Source organism: Microtus ochrogaster, chromosome 4 (genome assembly GCF_000317375.1).
Source record: "Microtus ochrogaster isolate Prairie Vole_2 chromosome 4, MicOch1.0, whole genome shotgun sequence".
NCBI classification, from domain to species: Eukaryota; Metazoa; Chordata; class Mammalia; order Rodentia; family Cricetidae; genus Microtus; species Microtus ochrogaster.
In genome coordinates, this window is record NC_022011.1 from 67425115 (window position 1) to 67446397 (window position 21283).

Genomic DNA, 21283 nt, shown 5'->3' on the forward strand with positions numbered 1-21283 from the left:
ATTTAGTCCTGTGTGTTTGTGGAAATCAAGTCTCTGTTCACACACATGATTAGATTTGCCAATCCCAACCAATTCTGGTCAGTTACTTTCAAGGTATGTATAATAAAACATATCACAAGGTGAAACATTGAAATTAATAATTAAGGCAATGAAACCTATCCTTAAAACAAGCAATTGTAGCCCTAGCTAGGAGCTCAGTGAGAATTTTTATTTTCTTTGAAACACACTTTGAGTGCAGAGAGAATGATCAACACCAATTCATTCAGGCACAAGGAAGTAATAAGGGTCAGAGAGAATAGATCCTGAAGGAAATCATGCATTAGAGTGTTGGGAGCAGTGAGACCCCAGATCCTGAATTTCTTGTAATCCCCTGCTCTGAGTGCCTACAGCTGCTCTGAGCAGGAAACCTTCAGGAGTTCCTGATGGCAGGAGAGTGGTTTCTGGTGGGTTTGGCTGGGGCGTGGCTATCTCTATATAATCTGCCCCTAAACACAATAAAGGGGGCATTCTTGGGGAATTCAAGGATGACCCGTGTTGCCATCTCTCTGTCTGTGTGTGTCTGTGTATTTTAACCTCCAGCCCTCTTGCCAGAAGCTCAGAAACTGGGTGCCAGCGCACAAAGTGCAGACGCCGGGGCATTAGAGTAACTCAGTGACTGTTTGGATTTGAGTTCAATCAAACTTATAATACCTTTTTCCGCATCTGGGGAGAAATGATGGTATCTTTTTCTAATTTTAGCCAGAAGAGTAGTAAGAACAGGAAATGATGGTAAGGGGAGGCTTGGGTTAATCAATGTGCAAAAAGATGTTTATCACCATTATAAACTTTACAAAGACAAAAGGCTCTTCTGCAGGCTCTAAATATTTTCTCTTGTAACATTCTTACTATAACAGTATTCCTTTTTCTAATTGAAATGAAATATAAACAAGGCATTGGTTACACATGAAATTCAAAAATATGGGAAGCATTTGTAAAAGAAGGGGAAACTGTGTGGCAGCAATTTGATAGTATATATTAATTTACACTGCAAAATTTCTTTAGAATTTTGCTTTTTTTCTAGTATTCAGAAATATTCTTTTAACAAAAAAAACCTCTTAGAATCTTAATAAAAGCAGATTTCTAGGAAGCTATTTCAGAGAAACGTGAAGCTAAAAATGTAATTTTGAAGATGTATTGTTTATACGGTTATTATTTATGATTGATTGTTATCTTAGGAACCACTAGGATTTCAGGATGCATGGGCATTGGTCTCAGAATAGGGAATGCTAAATGGAAATGACATTTATTTTTTTCTCAGACCACAAACATCTAGTTATTGGAATAAGCAGGTAGCTGTGTGCCACTAAAGAAATAGAAAGGGCTAATGTGCTATTTGTAAAAGGCACCAGTATTCTGGAGGCAAATGCTTGTGGCAGTCTTCATTAGGAAATAAATGTATTTGACTGGTTTGAACAATTTCGAAAGCAAATGTGCTGTCTATGTGATCTATTGGAGGCTTTAATGCAAGTGTCCTGGGTTAAATAATGTATTTTTCTTACAGAAAATATTTGAATTACTCTTGAAGATTTAACATATCTTTCTTCTCACATTTGAACAGCAATCGAGATACATTTAATAAGTCTATTTTTTTGTGCAGCCTTTTATTTAACCTCCAAATGCCCTTATCTTTTATTCATTTAAACATATATCCATAAAGATCTTGTGCAGTGATTGTGTTTTTAGTAGTCTTTTCCCATGGTACTTTATCTCTGAACCCATTTTCACATGTATAACTATATATTTTTATAGATCTTTCACTCAATTGGAAGCCTTCAAAAGGAAAAGCTAATTTTCTTATTTTTTTGCTGAGTTGTTGCTGCAAATGCTACAAAAATATGAGCATTGAATAAGCAAGAGATAAATGAACTGATGAACACAGAAAAGCAAAAATAATATTAATGGGCTGGAAAGACGGCTTTGTAATTTAAAGTACTTTCTTTTCTTCGAAAGAACCTGAGCTTTGTTCTCAGGAGCCATTCACATCATGGATCACAATCATCAATAACTCCAGTTCCAGGGGAACCCAATAACATCTTTTTCCACAGGCATCATCCATGCATGTAGGCAAGCATTTGTGCACATAAAATAAAGATAAATAATCTTTAAATAGTAGTTATATGTTCAAACACATGTAACTACTGTATGTTTATTAATTATTTCTAATACTAAATAACTTGCAGTATTTAAACTGTTTTTGGTTTCATGAACAATAAGAATAAAAAGGGGGAATTAAAGGTATTGGTGAAGAAAAACTGAATTTAGGTTATCATTGAATGCATACATGAATGTACAGTGGGTTACAATATTGATTATTCCTTCACTGTGTTTAGGTATTGGCCACAGACAAACTGCAGCCAAATTGTTCAAAACTTGATTTTTTAATAATAATTCTCCAGTTTTGATAATTCCTTAAACCTCAGTGAATCAATTTAGCAACTTATCTATAACATGGGAATACTTTAACTTATTCCAGAGTTACCGAGATGAAAACTTCAAGTATGTAAACAGTGAAATATTAAAAGATCATAATGTGCCATCAGGATATCTTGTTTAAACATAAAGTTCCACATTGGGACGAACTTTCACTACACTGAGGCTCAAACAACTTGGGAGGACATCATGATGGAAATACATCCTATAGCTGCTTACCTTGTACTGGAGACCTATCAAGGGCATATGGGCTATTTTCTCTGTCCTTTGTTCCGGTAGCTATGGGTAGTGCTTGCGCTTTACCAAAACCATATCAGTGGTATGCCAGCTTGAAATTAGACAACTTTATAAAATTATATTAAATCAACTCTGAAGTTAATTGTTGAAAATTCACCAGTTTCCTTATTGTCATTCTTTAGTTGAGGAGCATCCAGGTTGTTTTCAGGTTTTGTCTATTACAAATAATGCTGTTATGAACATAGTTGAATAAATGTCCTTGTAGTATGATTGAACATCCTTTGGGTATATGCCTAAGAGGGGTTTTGCTGAGGTAGGATGATTCCTAATTTTCTGAGAAACTGCCATACTGATTTCCAAAGCGGTTGTAGAACTTTGTGTTCCCACCAGCAAGGGATGAGTGCTCCCCTTACTCCACATAAGCCTTCCCCTTCCCCAGCATAAGCTATCATTGGTGTTTTTGGTTTTAGCCATTCTGACTGGTATAAGATAGTATCTCACTTGTTTTGATTTACATTTCCCTGATGGCTAAGGATGTTGAACATTTCCTTAAGTGTCCTTCAGCCATTTGTGATTCTTCTGTTGAGAATTCTCTGTTTAGTTCTGAACTCCATTTTTAATTGGGTTATTTAGAACTTTGATGTCTATTTTCTTGAGTTCTTTGTATATGTTACTTGCCCTTTTCCTTTGCAGTACTTAATATTCCTTTATTTTGTATATTTTGTGTTTTGCTATTATATGACAAGGGGAAATTTTTTAAATCTGGTCTACTGGTGTTCTGTAAGCTTCTTTTATATTCATTGGGATATCCTTCTTTACAGATTTTCCAAATCCAGAATTTCCTTTGTTTGTATTTTCTTTATTGCTTCTTTTTCAGATTTCAAGTTGGAACTGTTTGTTTCACCTGTTTGATTGCTTTTTCCTTGGTTTTCTTTGAGAGAGTTAATTTCTTCCAATTTCTTGTTTGTCTTTTCCTCCATTTCTTTAAGGGAGTTTTAAATTTCCTCCTTAAAGGGCTCCATCATCCTCATAAAGTTATGTTTAAAATCATTTTCTTCTGTTTCCTCTGGGTTAGAATGATCAAGTCTTCCCAGTGGTTCTGGTGTTACCATGTTGCTTTTTAGGTTGTTGGATAAATTCTTGCATTGGCACCAACTCATGTCTTCCTTCAAATTGATGTTAGCAGTATCTTTGTGTCTTGGTCCAATTCTTTTTTTGTTGTTGTTTTTTGTTTTTTGTTTTTTTTTTTTCCGAGACAGGGTTTCTCTGTGGCGGCTTTGGAGTCTGTCCTGGAACTAGCTCTGTAGACCAGGCTGGTCTTGAACTCACAGAGATCCACCTGCCTCTGCCCCCCGAGTGCTGGGATTAAAGGCGTGCGCCACCACCGCCCGGCTCTTGGTCCAATTCTTGCAGTGGCTGTCTGTGTCTTGGGAACTGTTCTTAGTTTGCTTTGTACTGTTACTGTCTGTGTCTCCCGGGTATTGGAGCAGCCTACCTTCAGGAAACTCACCTGAGTTGGGGGAGGTGCCCAGGGGTTTTACCTTAGCATGGAGGTTCTAGAGAGTGGGGTGTACTGTTTGGTAGCTGGTTACTCATCTCTTGGTTCTCTCTGTGTAACAGCATGTTGTTATACTGAGGTTGCAGTGGGATAGGAGGGTTTCAGGGTAGGACGGGACTTAGAGCTTGCAGTGTCTGAATATCAGGATGGGGTAATGGAGCAGCCAACCTGCAGGAAACTTTTCTGCTGGCTGGCTAGAGAAGCCAAGGCAGGCTGGAAAAGGGTCCAGGTATGTAGGGCCTAGGGAGTGTGGTGTCCCGTCGAGTGGCTGGTCACTCACCTTTTGGCACTCTCTGTGTAGTAGCAGGCTGTGTTTCAGAGTTCCACTAAGGTTGCAAGGATGGAGGGGTTAAACAAGTTTGTGGGCAAGGTGGGATTTCAGGGTCCAATGATCAGGGTGGGGGCAATAGAGCAGCCTACCTGCAGGAAAGCCCTGCAGGCTTTTTTTAATGAGAATAGTTCTAAATTCAGTTATGTTTAAAGGTTGTTTATTGATTTATGTGCGTGTGTGTGTGTGTGTGTGTGTGTGTGTGTGTGTGCATCAAGGTTATCCTTGTAGAAGTGATATAAAACACAATGAACTTATTGCATGTGAAATCCTTCATCAGGCAAAAAGAAGTATCAAGATAATAGTGGAATGTGGTTTCAAAAAATTCCCAGATTAGATTAAAGACCCGAGTCTCTAACAGTGATACAAAGAAACCTTCTTACTTCTCTATTATGGCAAAGGAAATCTAATGAGGATCCTCCACAAGGCTATTTGTAAGGCGATAGAGTTGAATGTTTAAATGCCCCAGGAAAGAGAGGAAAAATGTCCATGAGGAAACATAGCAAAGGGAGGACCAACAGCAATACAAATGACTGGCTGTGTGATTGGCAGCCTGAGCATAATGAACGCAGCTGCCTGTGAAGCTTTGCAAGTTACTACAATTGTGCAATGAGCCCCTCTGATATTATCTGCCATGATTAGAATCCAAGCAAAGACATTAGGTTCTTCTCCTTTGTGAAAACCAAAGGCAACTTTGAAATAAAGCATCAGCTGCCTCTTGCAGATTTGGTAATAGAGCTCACTTTCTCCTCTGACAGAAGAAATATTCATCATTTTAATTTGTCTAAGAGGAGAAATAAGGTGCTAATTGCTTTTACAATAGCTGGAACTGCTCACTTCAAACTATTATTAGTCATTTTCCAACAATGACAACTTGAAACATTTTCAATGTTTCTTTTGTGGTTAAACAGAGGTATAGAGTGTTCATTGTTACCACAAGTTTAGCCAGATTTGATATAGTTTAACATCCCCATGGAATCAGACAACGCTGTGAGATATCCATATCTGCATAGTTGAGCATCACAAAGTCTTTGCTTTAATCGGTGATTTCCTTCCCGAAATGGCAAATGTTAAACAGTAAAATTTTAATCCGTTGTTTGAATTGAATTTCTTATTTTCAAAGACAAAAATGTTTAGCATCTGGTCTGGCCTAATGTGTGATGGAGGAAGGTCATTGGTTGATTAAATAAAGAAGCTGCTTGCCCTGATAGGTTAGAACGTAGGTGGGAGGAGTGAACGGAGCAGAACACTGGGAGGAAGAGGAAGTGAGCTCAGAGACCCGACAGCTCTCCTCTCGGGGGCAGACACCTCAGAGAGACATGATGCTCCACTCTTGCGGGCAGAGGCAAGAGCTCTGCTCTCTGAGGCACAGGCGATGAAGCTCCGACCCAGGATGGACGTAGGCTAGAATCTTCCTGGTAAGCACACCTTGGGGCGCGACACATATGATTGGAAATGGGCTAGTCCAGGTACGAGAGTTAGCCGAGAAAAAGGCTAGAGCTAAAGAGCCAAGCAGTGATTAAAAGAATACAGTGTCCGTGTAATTATTTCGGGGCATAAGCTAGCCTTGCGGGCAGTGGGGTGCTGGGGACGCAGCCCCGCTGCTCCTATTACTACAAATGTGTCTGTACATTCATGAGAAGGGGGGTGTAAATTGAAGAAATAAATATGCAAGAAACAAAAGTTAGAGTTGGAGGGGGGAGGCCTCCAGTGAAAAGCCCCAAGTGTATTATTCAGTGTCATTATATACCCCAGTCAAAAGGGGAGGACAAAAGACTTCCATGATACAAACAAGCAAGTGTAATTACCTTCTTACATCTCAAAACACCTGGTAACCATGCCCTAAATCAAAATATCTGTTGTCTAGCCTTTGAAGAATAAGGCATCCAATAGCCATGTCCTTGTCTTTAAGGAGCAAGAAATAGGTCTGAACTCTTTGATCTCTAGTCACGATGGAACAGATACAAAACTGTGGGCTCTCATAGTTTAGATAAAACAGGGCCTACTTATTGCAAGTGGCTAATTTCATTTACAAATAAAACTGCTTTATTTATCTTTCATAACATTTTTCTTGTCATAAAATGAATTTGTCTATGTGGAAAAAATTGACAAAAACATTTGATAGGCCATAATAAATAACTTTACTCCCCTATCAGTGAAAAGAATTAAAAAATTTACAAATATTTCCCTAATCTCTGAACAAAAAGAAAAGACAAGAAATATCCAACTTATAAACCTTGAACATTTTTGCTTCTGAGAAACTCCATTTCATATACCATAGCTTCATGATTTTCTACTATAAAATTAATAGAAACTATTTCTCTTAATCTTAATTTGCTAAGATTCCAGGAAATTGGTACTAAAGATCAATGGAGGCCTTGAAAATAACTTTCACAGTCTCAGTATAAATCACTAGAAGTTAAGTTATTGTAGTACAGAGTGAAAATAAAATTTGGGGTTGAATCTGATAGGAATATCAACTGGTTAAGGAATCATTAAGGCCTAATTTAGATAGCCATGTTGTCACAGGAGAGTTCCTGGTCCCCAGGATATTATAATCTTTCTGTCCATCTTCCATGATGTATCTGAGTCTTACATAAAGAAATATATATATATATATATATATATATATATATATATATATATATATAATATATTATATTTCTGGGAATGAGTATCCCAAGATGAGTTATTCTCTATATTTTGACTAACTGTGATTTTATGTAATGGTTTCCTTCTGTTGCAAAAAGAAACTTCTCTGATGAGGATTAGATCTACACTTACCTGTAGGTATAACATAAATATTTCTAATGAAGTTAGGAATCATACTGGTTTAGGAGAGTGGCAGTAGAAGATTCTCCTTTAAGTTCCATTACCTCACTCGCCTTGTATTTGGCTACTTTCATTGTACCAGACATGATTTCCAACCTGTCAAGGAAGACTAAGAAGGCAGTTGTGCCACTATTGTGCCATAAGGAACATTTTGCTATACTTTTGAGTATTATGGTTTATAGGCATCACAGGTAGGTAGACATGTTGTTCATTTGTTTCCCTTATTACCTTCCAGTCTAGTCTTCAGAAACAAGCCTTTCTGAGCAGGTCTAGTTCTAATCCAGTAGGTACTGTGTCTACTTTTTGGAGTCTTAGAAATTTGGACTTTCCTTCAAGGAAAAAAGTTCAATAGCAATGCCTTTGTTGTTTATGGATTCTCCAGGTCTCCCCTGACCAACAACTTGAATAATGGCTTTCTGTGCTTCATTCTTGAACTTCTTTGTCAGATAGTCTAGGATTTGTGGGGGAAGAACTTCACACCAAATTCTGTAACTTCACTTAAATATGTGTGTATGTGTATATATGTATATATGTGTGTGTACATTTATATGTGTGTTATATATAATTCTGATAAGTATAAATCATTTTTGACATCATTAGTGTAGCTTATTTTTCTGAGCTGAGCATGGTTTTACATGTATGTAATACAAGTGCTTCAGACATTAATAAAGGAAGAGAGCTTAATATCAGAAATTTTGATACCAATATATAATGAATAATATACTGAACTTTGACTTAAGAAAAATTTTTTAGCCTGGGGAGTTTTGCAAATGCAGGCCACGAAGGACATGCACAGCAGTTCCAAGGGTCACTCTCAGATCGTGGACCTTCTTGGAAACTGGGATTATTTCACTCACAGAACTTTTTCTATTAAGCTCAGAAAGTTACTGAAGAGACAGATCATTTCTTTTCAAATGTTGTTTGTTTAAGGAGTGCTTCTAGGATTTAATTTCATCCGATATCCTAGACAGTTTCCTTTATCTAAGCAAACAATAGAAACACAAGTTTTTTGGATATAATTATGAAATGAAATTAAAAATTGCCCCATTTATTTTATCATTTGAGATCCCTGGAAAAACTATATTTATAACTAGGCATTTATTTTTTAATGTTAATGTTTTTAAGCTTGTTAGGAGAGCTGCAGTGAAATTACTTCTAATTAACATGGTGCTCCTTCTGCCAAAGGACTTTGCTATTGCAGAGAAGGAACCTGACTGGTTAAATCTCTGAAACAAAAATCCAGATTTGCTCAGTATATTAAACTCATTTATGATTTAATATTATGAATAATACTTAAGGAAAAATTAAATAGCCCTATATAATTATTAACTGAGTAGTACAATTGTATATGCCTAAAATGTTTGTTTATTAAAAACTCTGTCATTATTAAATGATCCCCGATAGGCTCGGCAACCCGTGGTAGCCCAAAACAACAAATAATCTGAGTGAAGGCCAAGGTCCAAAATGAGTTTTACAATTTAAACGTGCAAAATTGTGGGGAACATTGATACAAATTCAATATAAAAGGATGTCACATTCAGAGATAACTTTAAAATGTGTTTGCCGGTTGCAAAGCAATACATGCTCACAGTGGAAACGTAGAGAAAGTGCTTGTGAAAGCTAGATTGCCTGGGTTATAAACTATAATCAAGAAGGACGAAGATGAAGTGGATCTTCTAGTTATATCTTTACTTGTTTGAAGAAAAAAAAGATGTGAAACAATATTATAAAAATTTTTAGCTTTATTATATCTTTATATAGGGTTAGAATTTATCTTCTCTAATTTTGAATTGCTTTTAAATTTAAAGTAAAACCTTTGGAACATCTATAAACTAACCTCATTTAGCATGCTAGTAATTAAACTCTGGTATGAATATTAAAATATGTGTTTTATTAAAGATTGCAATTATTAATTTGATGTTTTTCTTATAACATTATATAATATGTATCTCATATTAAATATTTTAAATACTATGTATTTATTATCTTCAATATCACAGTGTTCTATAAGTATTAGAATGCCTAGATAGTTAGTGTTTTTTTTCTTAATCACAACCTAAATTAAATATTCCTGTGGTGCTTTAAATTTTACCAGTGTCTTATATAAATTTTGTATCAAATTAAACTCCAAATAACCAATTTAAAATTGTGGATAATGGAACAGGTGAAAATTCTCACATTACTTTTTTTTCATTTTTTCACGAAAATTGAAGGCATCCTTTATGTTTGAGATTAGAAAAATGCCTGAGGTTTATTAAATTTACTTGTAATAAAATGGTCTTAGAAATGTGGTAGAACAGAGACCTCAGGGCTCTGGAGACATCACACACCATAAGAGAGACCACAGGTTAAACAACAGGTGAGTCAGAAGCAGACTATACAGAAGTTAGGGTGATGGTTTCTTTCATGAGAAAAGAGCATGAAAGGTGGGCTAGTAGTTTAGAACAGCCTAAAACATAAGGATTTATTTGTTGTCTGATATTAGCATGGAGGAATTAGATTATCAGTAGTGGCTTAGGGTTTGCTTGAGATTTCTACAGAGGATTTTAAATTTGAAATAGAAGCTTTCTTTGGAAGTGCTGTATCTAGAACTGGAATTAGCCTAAGGTTATAAACACCGAGTATCTCAAAGTATATCTCAGGGAATAAATTATATTGGTAATATGAATAAGTATTAAATATGATAATCATGAAAAGAATTGGTTTATTCAGTTATTGGAAAATATTTGCTGAATATGAGTCAGATAGACTGGAGAATACTAGAAAGAAAAAAATAACTCCATTGTTTTGTTCCTCAATGAAAAGTAAAGCAAAATCCACATTCAATCGCTCTGCAATGGAGGTCACTCTCTTGGCTCCACCAGCATCAGGTGAGACAATAGTACAGTTTCTCCACTCAGATATATTCTTCCTTATCCACTTTAAGACAGCTGGCTCTGCATATAAGTTGTCCACTGGGATATCAAAAAAGCCCTGAATTTGAGATGCATGTAGATCCATGGTGATAATATGATCCGCTCCTGCGATAGATAGCATATTTGCAACAAGCATAGCTGAGATGGGAGCCCGGCTCTTATCCTTTTTATCCTGGCGGGCATAAGGGAAACATGGCATGACTGCAGTAACCCGGCTGGCTGAAGCACAAGGAATGGAAGAAGGCCAATGAAGTGGACCGCATGGTGCTAGTAGGAGATGTGAAGGATCGGGTGGCTATTCTTGTGGATGACATGGCTGACACTTGTGGTACAATCTGTCATGCCGCTGACAAACTTCGCTCAGCTGGAGCTACCAGAGTTTATGCTATCCTGACTCATGGAATCTTTTCTGGCCCAGCCATTTCCCGTATCAACAACGCATGCTTTGAAGCAGTAGTAGTCACCAATACCATACCTCAGGAGGATAAGATGAAACACTGCTCCAAAATACAGGTGATTGACATCTCCATGATCCTTGCAGAAGCCATCAGAAGAACCCACAATGGCGAGTCTGTCTCCTACCTGTTCAGCCATGTTCCTTTATAACAGAATAACTTCTGAAGCTTTTTGAAAATAAACCAACCCCCATCCCTCACATTTCTTGGTATTTGAGTTCAGCAGAAGACCCAGCTTGCTCCAGTGTAGATGTTTACAGCCCACATTAGCTACATTAGAATTTAGCCTAAATTGGAAAAAGACAGATTGTGGTTAACTGCTAGGATGTCCTACTTGTGTTGTTTCATCCTGACTTGCTTGTTTATTTTGTGAGCCTTGCAGCTTTAACTAGAGGTCAGCTGCTTAAAGATGTATAGTCTATTGAGAATATTCCACAAGGTCCATAGGACATAATTGACAGAGCTCATACTCCATTTCTCGGGAATGCTTTGGAGTTTTACTTCATAGCAACAAAGTCAGCCCATATGTGATACATTTTCAGAGTTTTGTGCTAAACTATAGCAAGAGCCCCGAGCATCCTTAAGCATAGTTCCAGTAGTTGAGCACCCTGTTAGGCAGGGGCAGTAGCTCAATGCAGTAATTAACCTTTGGGAGGAAGAAGCCTGATCCATTGCTATCTGTTTAACTCTATAGCTTGAATTCTCTATACCTGTTCCTTTCCTTTTGGCTTTACCTTCAGCCATTTTGACCTTTTCCTAGGCAAAAATATGTTGGACTCAGTGATCATTGTACTTGTACCATACATAATCTTGTGTAAGAGACTTACTTCTTGCTATGTAGCTGCTAACTTTCTCGTTAGATAACTTGCTGTAGTGTAGTCTTCCCTAGCCTATTACCGCTGTGGCGGTAGCTTTGAGGTGATGTCTTAGTGCCTTTGATTAATTTAAGTATTTAATTTTCATCTTCTTTGGATCCATTTGGTCTCTCAATTGAACAGATTTCTGCTAAACAATTTGGTGTTACAGTCTCTTGTTGAGAACTTAATAAAATGTCTGTTAATGTATGCAAAAAAAGAAAAGTAAAGCAAAAAAATAACATAAAATCTCTACTGTCTTACTGCCTGTCTCTGAGTTCTTCAAGTCTTCAATTTTCTAACTTAGTTCAAGTACTTTGATTTTCTCTCACCCCACTTTCTACTGGTATCTCTGCTAATCCTAACCTCTTCCCATTCCTAATCATTTATAAAATATATTTTTCCCCAAGCACACTGCATGGAATTGTTTAGCTCTTAATGTGATTTTGCAATGAGCTTTCTTAGTGACCTCAATTTCATAAAATGGTTTCTTAATTCACTTTTTTATTATTCTTTCTGTGTTCTAATAGTCTTTGTTGTAAGGTAATGGCAAAACTGTATGTTTTTCCAAGACTTTTGATCTTTTCCTTCTGTCATGGTTGATGAAAATGATCATTCTATTGAATCAAGTTTAGAACCAAAAGCAACTCCTATTTAACTTTAGACTTCAAGTCCAAGAAGAAAAAATAGATGTGACTACCACCGACATTGCTTCCTAATCTAAAATTATATAGTAAAATTACATATATGAAGCCTTCGTGATCTCATATTCAGTGACAGTTCACAAAATAGACTCCACATTTTCAACAAATTTTATACTCATGAAAATAGGACACTAGTCACAGATATCGTCATGTCTGTCTGTACCCCAGTAACGTTTGTGTCAAATTGTGTGTTGAATGTGTATGCATAATCTGTATACACTATTTAATATGTTTGCATGCATGTTTTAATTTTATTTAGTCAGAGAAATACTGAAACCATAACCTTAGCTCACAGGTCACACCGAGTTCTTCCAACATCCTCATTCATTCTATTACCATTCTTTGTAACCCACCTCGCTCTTCTACTCTACTGTTTTATGTATTCCTACTATTCTACCCTCAGTAGTCTCACTTTCCCATCTATAGCATGAATTTAATGGTACTAATAATAAAAACACAAAGACAATATAGTAGTTAATGCTGAAGATCAGAGAAACAGAATGGTCAGACACTGGAGAGTTATTTTACCTATTCCAGTGCTCAGACCAAAGGGATGATGCTGTCCTCAGAGACTGTCTCCTAAGCCTTCATCCTCTGACTGTAGAGATGATCCTCAGACTGCAACTGTCTCCACCAAACTTCAGACTGCAACTGTCTCCACCAAGCTTCACATTGCACTGAGCTCATAACTCCTTCTGCCTTATATTCCTCTGTCCAACCAGCCATATCACTCCTGGGTCTACCTCCCTAGTGCTGGGATTAAAGGTGTGTGATCCCAAGTGCTGGGATCACCTTGTGTGAGCTCTGTTTCTCTTTTAGACAGTTTCAATCTTGTGTAGCCCAAGGTGGCCTTGAACTAACAGGGACTCCCCCACACCCTCCCTCAACATCTCAAATCGTGGCACTAAAGGTGTGTGCCACCACACCCTAGCCTCCAGTGGCTTAGCTCTGGACTCTGATCTCCAGGCAAGCCTTATTTGTTAAAATGTGAGCAGAGTATCACTACGCTCCTTTCAGGTTGTACTCATTCTATTATATTTTCTTCCCATCTTTTAAAAAAAGCTGCTTTTCTTGTATCATCGTACCCTTTCTAGTTTCATAACCAGTACCCTCATTTATTCCCACATATTTTTATAAACATAGCCATTAAATACTAGAATCTGCTTGTGACAGAGAGTGTTAGCCTTTTGTGCTCTGAATCCCCACACCTAACATAATGTGACTATTAATTTGATAATGTCTTACTATACAGGCTAGGCTGGCCTCAGATTTCTTTGTAGCTTATCTGACAGAAAGTTTGTGAAACTCTTCTGTCAAGTGCTAGAGTAGTCATGCATTGCCACATTCTACTGTCCTCCAGTTGTTAATTTGAAAAAAAAATATTTAAGACACTGTTTTCTTTTTTAGGAAACACAGAATTTATTTAGTCATATCCCGCTTTATTTACCATCCTACAGTATATGCCAAGAGCTTTGTGTGTAATCACATTTAGTGTCTATCCTCTCATCTCAGAGACCCAGAAGATAGGATCAGGGGGGTTGAGTAAGTTTATGGAATCCCAGTTTAGACCATTCTCGGCCTCAAGCCCTCTTACTCTACATGAGTGCTGTCACAATTACAGGACAATTATACAGGAAACCGGCCCCTGAAATAAAACTGTACAGAACATACTCTTATTTTTTTTTTCAGAGAAGATCACAGATGTATACAAGATCTAGTGAATCTCTTTTTACAAATGTAGTATTAAACAATGGTTATAGTCTTCAGGATATTAAACTCTTCCTATTTGGGGGGGGTCAGGATAAGGAATAAAGTCGTGAAATAATAATATACATATATTTATTCTTAAGTGCCAGATGAAATTTAAGATGGTGCTTGATTTTAATGTTGTTCAAATTTAACAATTATTTTTGAAAATAAAGTGATGAATGACAAGTGAGGAGAAATAATGATAAAACCAGCCTGAAAATAGATAGTTTACCCTGCAGAGGAAAACAATATTTGATCTGCTGGGATGGTAGAGTAGATTACTAGCGCTTGCATTAATAAACACACTGGAGTAGTTAGCACCAAACTCTTCAAATTTGAGGAGACGGATCACTAACTCACACTCATGCTTCTGCTGGGTATGCTTTTGCTGCATCTGGAAAACAGCCTCTACCTTGACTGGACCTTGTCTGTGATGAGTCTAAGAGGTCCGACACCACCCTCATTACCTCACCATTCACGGTTCCCTGGGTGAAATGCACAGTGAATCAAGATTACTCCTAATTACTGAAATAATTAGAAAGGGACAGGAGCCTTCCCGGGGAATTTAGTTGGAGGAAATGAGGTAATAGATTAGGAAAATATTTGCAAAAACAAAATTTTATGGGTGATTCGGGCATGGGAGATAGCTGCTCTGACTCTTTTACTGTGACTAATTGAACCCTTGAGAAAGACGCCTTGCATTTTGAGAAGATATGTGATTCTGTCACTTGAGTCTATTTATAGACATAGTGTTTCAGAGAGCATCCACTCAGTGGCTTGGAGATAGGAATAAATCTCCAAATGTATACTCTGTTCTTTCTCCGTTTGCCTACTGGCACATAAACTGATGGAAAATGGCTTTAAGAAGGATTTTTATATACTGTCTCACTTTACAAATTTTTCTCTGTCATTAACCTCAGATTTTAAAAACATTCTGCTTTTAAATAACAAAAGACTTGTTTGCAAATTGCATAATCATATCATGCAATTTTATAGAATTTAAAGGAAATTCATTGTATTCCTGCCTAGCTCATACATGAAGGGATTTTTGCTTACCCACTGTCCAGACAGAGATTTTTTTCAAAAGACAATATGCTCTCATTATTGTCATCCTTTTATCTCTGAACTAACAAATTATATTCTGACAGTGTTAAAGGACTTTTTTTAGGAACAGCCCTAAGCTGACATCAATATGCTAACAAAAGAGCAAAGTAAAACCAGTGACAATATTCATTTGACTTTGTGGGGAAAACTTGCAGGGATAGATTTGTATTCAAATAAATTGTCCAATTTAATCTGAAAAATGTATCCTAGATGTAATGTTTATTTTTCATATTTATATACACAATCCATCTCAAAATAATGGAATAATACCTATAACTCCCTCCTTAATTAAAAAGCCATATAGAGTCTGAAAGTATGGTCCAGTGGTAGAGTACTTGCCTAATGGGCAGGCCTATGTTTTGGTTATCTGCAATGTAACTTGAAAATGTGTAATAATCTGAAATGCTTGGATCAGGATATCACATCCCAATGTGATTACCAAAAATAACCAACTACAAAAAAAATAATAATTCAGATTCACATTTAGTTTAAAGACATCCTATGGCCGGGCGGTGGTGGAACACTCCTTTAATCCCAGCACTTTGGAGGCAGAGGCAGGTGGATCTCTGTGAGTTCGAGGCCAGCCTGGTCTAGAAGAGCTAGTTCCAGGACAGGAACCAAAAGATACTGAAAAACCCTGTCTAGAAAATCCCCCCCCAAAAAATAATAAATAAATATAAATAAATAATTAAATAAATAATTAATTAATTAAATAATTAATTAAATAATTAAATAAATAGGTAAATAAATAAATAAATAAATAAATAGACATCCTATGTTGTTGGAGTGTTTTCCTCCCAAAAGAACCAGTCATGCATTGGGAAGTTTTTGCTCAAAAGAATGAAATGTAATGATGAAGCTGTTCTTTACATTGCTGTGCAGTATGGTAGCTACTAGTGAGTTGGAACCATGGGACCCTTGAGTCTCTTGGAAACAAGCAAACAACTGAAATTTTATGCCTTTACCATGTAAGCTAAAATTGAATATCTTTGGTCTACACAACTCTAGAATTAAGAGAGACTACACACACTAGACCTGTCATATCCTAAAATAAAATTTCTTCTGCGGACTACTGAGAAATGCTTGAGTAACACACAATCTCTATTACTGGGAAACATCATGTCTGCTGGGAACTTCATTTAACCTACAGTGGAGAATCTCCAATTGCTTGTGAGTATTCACTGAATCTAAGGCAAATGTCGCCTACTGTTAAGTCAGAATTTAATGTCGCTTTTTTACTTTCTTAGCAATTTGGGGGGTCATTTAACATTTACTCAAAGATCTGAAAATGGAAAGTCTAAGAACTCTTCATTTGTGCCACTTTGCACTCTAATGTTTCAGCGCATTTCTTCCCATGTTTAGTCACTGCTGAAGGGGTCAGGTCCTTCACCATCTCAGCCCATTCCCTCCTTTCCCCTCTTCTGATATGCCTCTGTCCATAGGACTTTAACCATCCTGTCTATCTCTCCCCTAAAACACCAAACCATACCTCTGCTCACTCCAATAGTGTCCACCTGTCTGGTGCTGCAGAGTTCCAGGTGGGTCTGTGTTTTCTGCTCAGAGCCCACAGTGGATAGCCCCAAGCCTGTGTGTGAGTCTCCTTATTCCACTGTGTGTGCTCAGTCATGCTTCCTCATAACAAAGAGATCATTACCACGCCCAACTGCCGGATGCCTTCGGCTCCTGGTTGGTACATTTGGCTGCATGGCATGAGATGGGTGCTTCTCTCGTCTTAGTAATATTTTATATTCACTTGTGTGGTGGTTAAAAAGAAAATGGCCCCCAAAGGGAGTAGCACTATTAGGAGGTGTGACCTTGTTGGAGTTGGTGTGGTCTTGATGGATGACATGTGTCACTGTAGAGGAGGACTGTGGGGTCTTTTTTGTCAAGCCATGCCCAGTGAGGCAGGTCACTTCTTATGGTGGCTTAGAGTTAACATGTAAGGACTCTAAGCTCCTTCTCCAGCACCATGTCTGCCTGCATGCTGATTTGCTTCTGGTCATGACAATAACGAACTGAACCTCTGAAACTATAAGGTGGTACAATGAAATGTTTTCCTTTATAAGAGTTGCTGTGGTCATGGTGGCTTTTCACAGCAATAGAAACCCTTAACTAAGACACTTGCAACATTATATATTTACAAACTACTTTAAGATTTAAATCCCTGCATGGGCTAGGTAGAGATGCCCCCCAACTCCTGCCCATCAATGCCTAAGAAAAGTGGAAGAGTTGCCCCTGATGACATGAGTGGGAGAGCAAACCCTGCCCCTCATCCACTGCAGCACTCGGGAGAGTGGCCCAACGCCATGCCTGGAGAGCAAAGCAGAGCTAGCCTTGAAGGTGGAGGTGTGGGAGATCCGACCCTGAGGATGTGAAAACAGGAGAATTGTTCCTACCCCTTGCTCATCCCTGCAAAGGGTGAACTCAAGAAGGCAATGTAGAGGGCTTACCCTGGTGGTAAGAACAAGAGGAAAATAACAGGCAGACCAACCCTGAAACTACCCATGCCCAGATATACCCCAATATGCACCCCATCTGTGATCTGTTGGAGCATATGAAGGGACCGGTCCCAGAGACCCAAAACTTCAGGATTTTTATCAGACATTGCAACAGCTGGATAACCCAAAGGAGGAGTTCCAGTGAGGGCTCAGCATCAGTAGTGTGGCAGATACCAGAAGCCTTGATATAGATCAACAACTCTCTGCAATGAACACTTGCAAGTAAAGATATATGGACAAAAGGACTTACTGCGTGACTCACTACGTCATACTACAGCTTCCATGATGAGATTCCCCCCCTTTTTTTCCTTTTTTCTCTTAAATTTTATCAATGAGGGTGAACTACAAGGGCAGAGGGTGGATATGCAGGAGGAACCGGGAAATGAATGGGATCAACATGCATAATGTGAAGAACACAAAGAATAAATAAAAAGAAACTTTAAAAAAGCTTTAAATCCGATCTTTATATTTTTCCTAGACCATCAGATATGGGTTATGCTTACAGTTTTGAGAAGCATTCATAAAAAAGAATTGATATATTATATACAGTAATTAACATATGTTATGTTCAGTAAATAAATAAAAAATATAAATATGAAAACAAGCAGATAAATTCTGGTTTTGCTTTTGCCCATTTTTCAGGAGCTTTGTATATTGATTGAGAATTTATGTGATTACATGCTATAGAATGAAGATTGTTCCTGGATGCACGTAATTATTATACATAAAAATGTGTCTCATTTGTACCAAACAGCTCCAGGTTATTAAAAAAAAGAATAAACAGAAAAATGTGTCTCATTTGAAAAACATTCTCAAGTACTCCAGATTGCCTACTTGAATACTTAATTATTTTAAGTAGAGTTTGTAGCTAAAATCACATAATCTTATTCATAAAATACCAAAATTCAAAAAATATTTTCAGGCCTCTAATCTGGGTTTCTTCTCCAATCTCCATTTTTATTATTCTTAGCTCTTTTCATAGTGTTTCAGATTTCCTCCATATGTTGTATCAGAGATCTTCAGGCTAACATTTATTTTAATTTAACATTTTATTTGAACAATATATTCAATTATTCTATCATGCTTTCAACACTAGAGATTCTCTCTTCCAACTCTTGTATTCTGTTACTGAGGCTTGCCTATGATGTTCCTATCTGAGTTCCTAAATTTTTCATTTTCAGCATTCCCTTACTTTGTCTTGTCTTTATTGATTTTATTTTCGTTTTTATGTCTTGAACAGTTTTATTCATTTTCATGCAGTTTTTTTTTTGTTTTCCTGGATTTTTTTAGAGGGATTTATTCATTTCTTAAGAGTCTCTATCATCTTCACACAGACTGTTTTAAGGTCTCTTTCTTATGCTTCAGATATGGTGGAATATTCAGGGCCTGCTGTGGTAGGGTTGCTGGGCTCTAGTGAAGACATACTGTCCTGTATGGTATTGACTGTGCTTTTACATTGGAATCTAGACATCTGGGATTGGGTGATTATATGTTTAGATGCTGATACCTGGTTTTGTTTTTGTTGGGTGAGGGTTTTGTTCCTGGGTTTCTGTTTCCTCTCTCGATTTTGGGAGATTGTGATGGCTTTGTGTTGCCTGATAGGATATTTTCTGTGGACCTGTTCTCCTGGCCTTTTCATCTGATGTGTTGTGTTCCTTAGGAATGCCTGCTGCTGTTGGAGGCCAGAATAGTAGGATAAGTTGAGGAAGCAAAGTTGATGCTCTTTGTGATCTGTTTAGGATGGTGTCAGAGATGTAAGGGAGATTGCAGCAGGTGTGCTACAGAGATGGGAATGAGACTGGGGGATTTGATCTGGGAGAGCAAGAGGAGAAGTGAGGATCTACAGTCAGGCTCATGGTTTCTTTGGGCATCACATCCAACTGTAAGTACCAGTAGTGTAAACATTGGACCAGGAACAAGGGATAGATGGTGTCACCATGTGTTAACTACTTCATATGTTTGAATCAATTAAAATTTTGGTAACTTTCCCTTAAATATGTTCAATATTTATGTTTCTTCTGTCATCAGTTCTCTATCTTTAGGGTTGAACATGATAATCAATACACCTTTAATTCCTGAAATCAGGAAAGACAAGAGTATCAAGCATTTAAAACCAGCAAAATTTATAAAACAAATTTGAGCCCATCCTAAACTAAAAGAAGCCTGGTATGAAATAAAAATAACAAAAATGTAAACAATGTTACTTTTACCTGTTTATTAGGACCTTAGTATATTGTTTGCCTATCTATGCAATCATATGCTATAGAAAAGAGACAGCTCTCGAACCCTCATAATCACTATAACTATAATATTTTCTTCCAAATGCCTTTATTAGCCCTAGCAAAGCATTAAGAGAATAAATGTATCAGCTCGGTATATCTAGAGTCATTTGTGGAAAGGAAACCTCAGCTGAGAAATTAATCCCACTGGACTGAACTGTTGACATGGTTGTGGTACATTTTCTTAATTGGTGATTGGAATGGGATATCCCAGCTCACTGTTTGCAGTGTTACCAATGAGTTAGTGGTCCTACGTGATATAAGAAAGCAAACAGAAGAAGCCACAGGGAGCAAACAAGTCAGTAGCAATCCTCTACAGATTCTAATTCAATTTCTACCTCAGATCCCTGCCCTCATATTCCTCAGTGATAAGAGTGTGACCCGACCTGAGAGTTGTTAGCTGACAAAAAAAAAAAAAAAATCTACTTTCCCCAAGTTACTTTTGATCAAGGTATTTTTTTTTATCACCGCAGCAGAAATCTAGCTAAGACAATCTGTCTTGTTTTTCACTTTATGTATTCAAATCTCCAATACTTTCCTTAGCAACCTTTTCTCTTTCCAACTTTCTAAATCAGCCTGTGGTTTGACCCGTTCCAGTTGTTTGTTCCTTCATTCTTAGATACTATCTCTCTACAAAAATATAGATTTTGGTCTTCATCTCTTTTGGTCTTCATCTACCGGCTAGCTCAGTCGGTAGAGCATGAGACTCTTAATCTCAGGGTCGTGGGTTCGAGCCCCATGTTGGGTGCCAAGTGAAGGCGTAAGTCACAAACAATGCCACAGCAGTTTGGAATTATGATTAATAGGGTATTATTTATTTAAAGGGGAAAAAACTTACAGATCACCGTCAGCCCTCTGTACAACCAGGAAGGGAGTCTAGTCGCCAGCTGAGCAGGAAGTGAAGAGAGAGAGAGAAGGAAGTGGCCGCTTTTTTAAAGGGAGAGAGACCACGCCCCAATGGGCTGGTATCTCAGCGGCTATAGGCTGGAGGAGCGGAAGGACCTCCCGCAACAAACTTGCATTACTCAAAATACTAGAACCAGTACTACTAAGAAATCATATTGTTAGGTAAAAATAATGAAAGAAAGAAAGAAAAAAACTTGTTATTTTCAGTTCTGTCCAAATGAAATAATAGACAAAGAATATTACCATGGATTTCCAGTGAAGGCAAAAGCAGTAAACCAATTATAGTCTTGACACTTGTGATATGTGACCTTATTTCATTACCATCACAGACATACTTATTGATTTTTTGTTATATGTATGGTAAGAAGTTAAGAATAGGATAGGCTAAATGTTAA

General features: G+C 37.3%; 1 protein-coding gene and 1 pseudogene across 2 annotated transcripts in view; both read left to right on the forward strand.

The window, feature by feature from the left end:
- The window catches only part of Galnt13 (polypeptide N-acetylgalactosaminyltransferase 13), a 469688-nt gene that overhangs the window by 348671 nt on the left and 99734 nt on the right, over nt 1-21283 (forward strand). The gene's annotated exons all lie outside the window — the stretch shown is intronic.
- LOC101997695 lies at nt 10260-11283 on the forward strand (annotated as a pseudogene).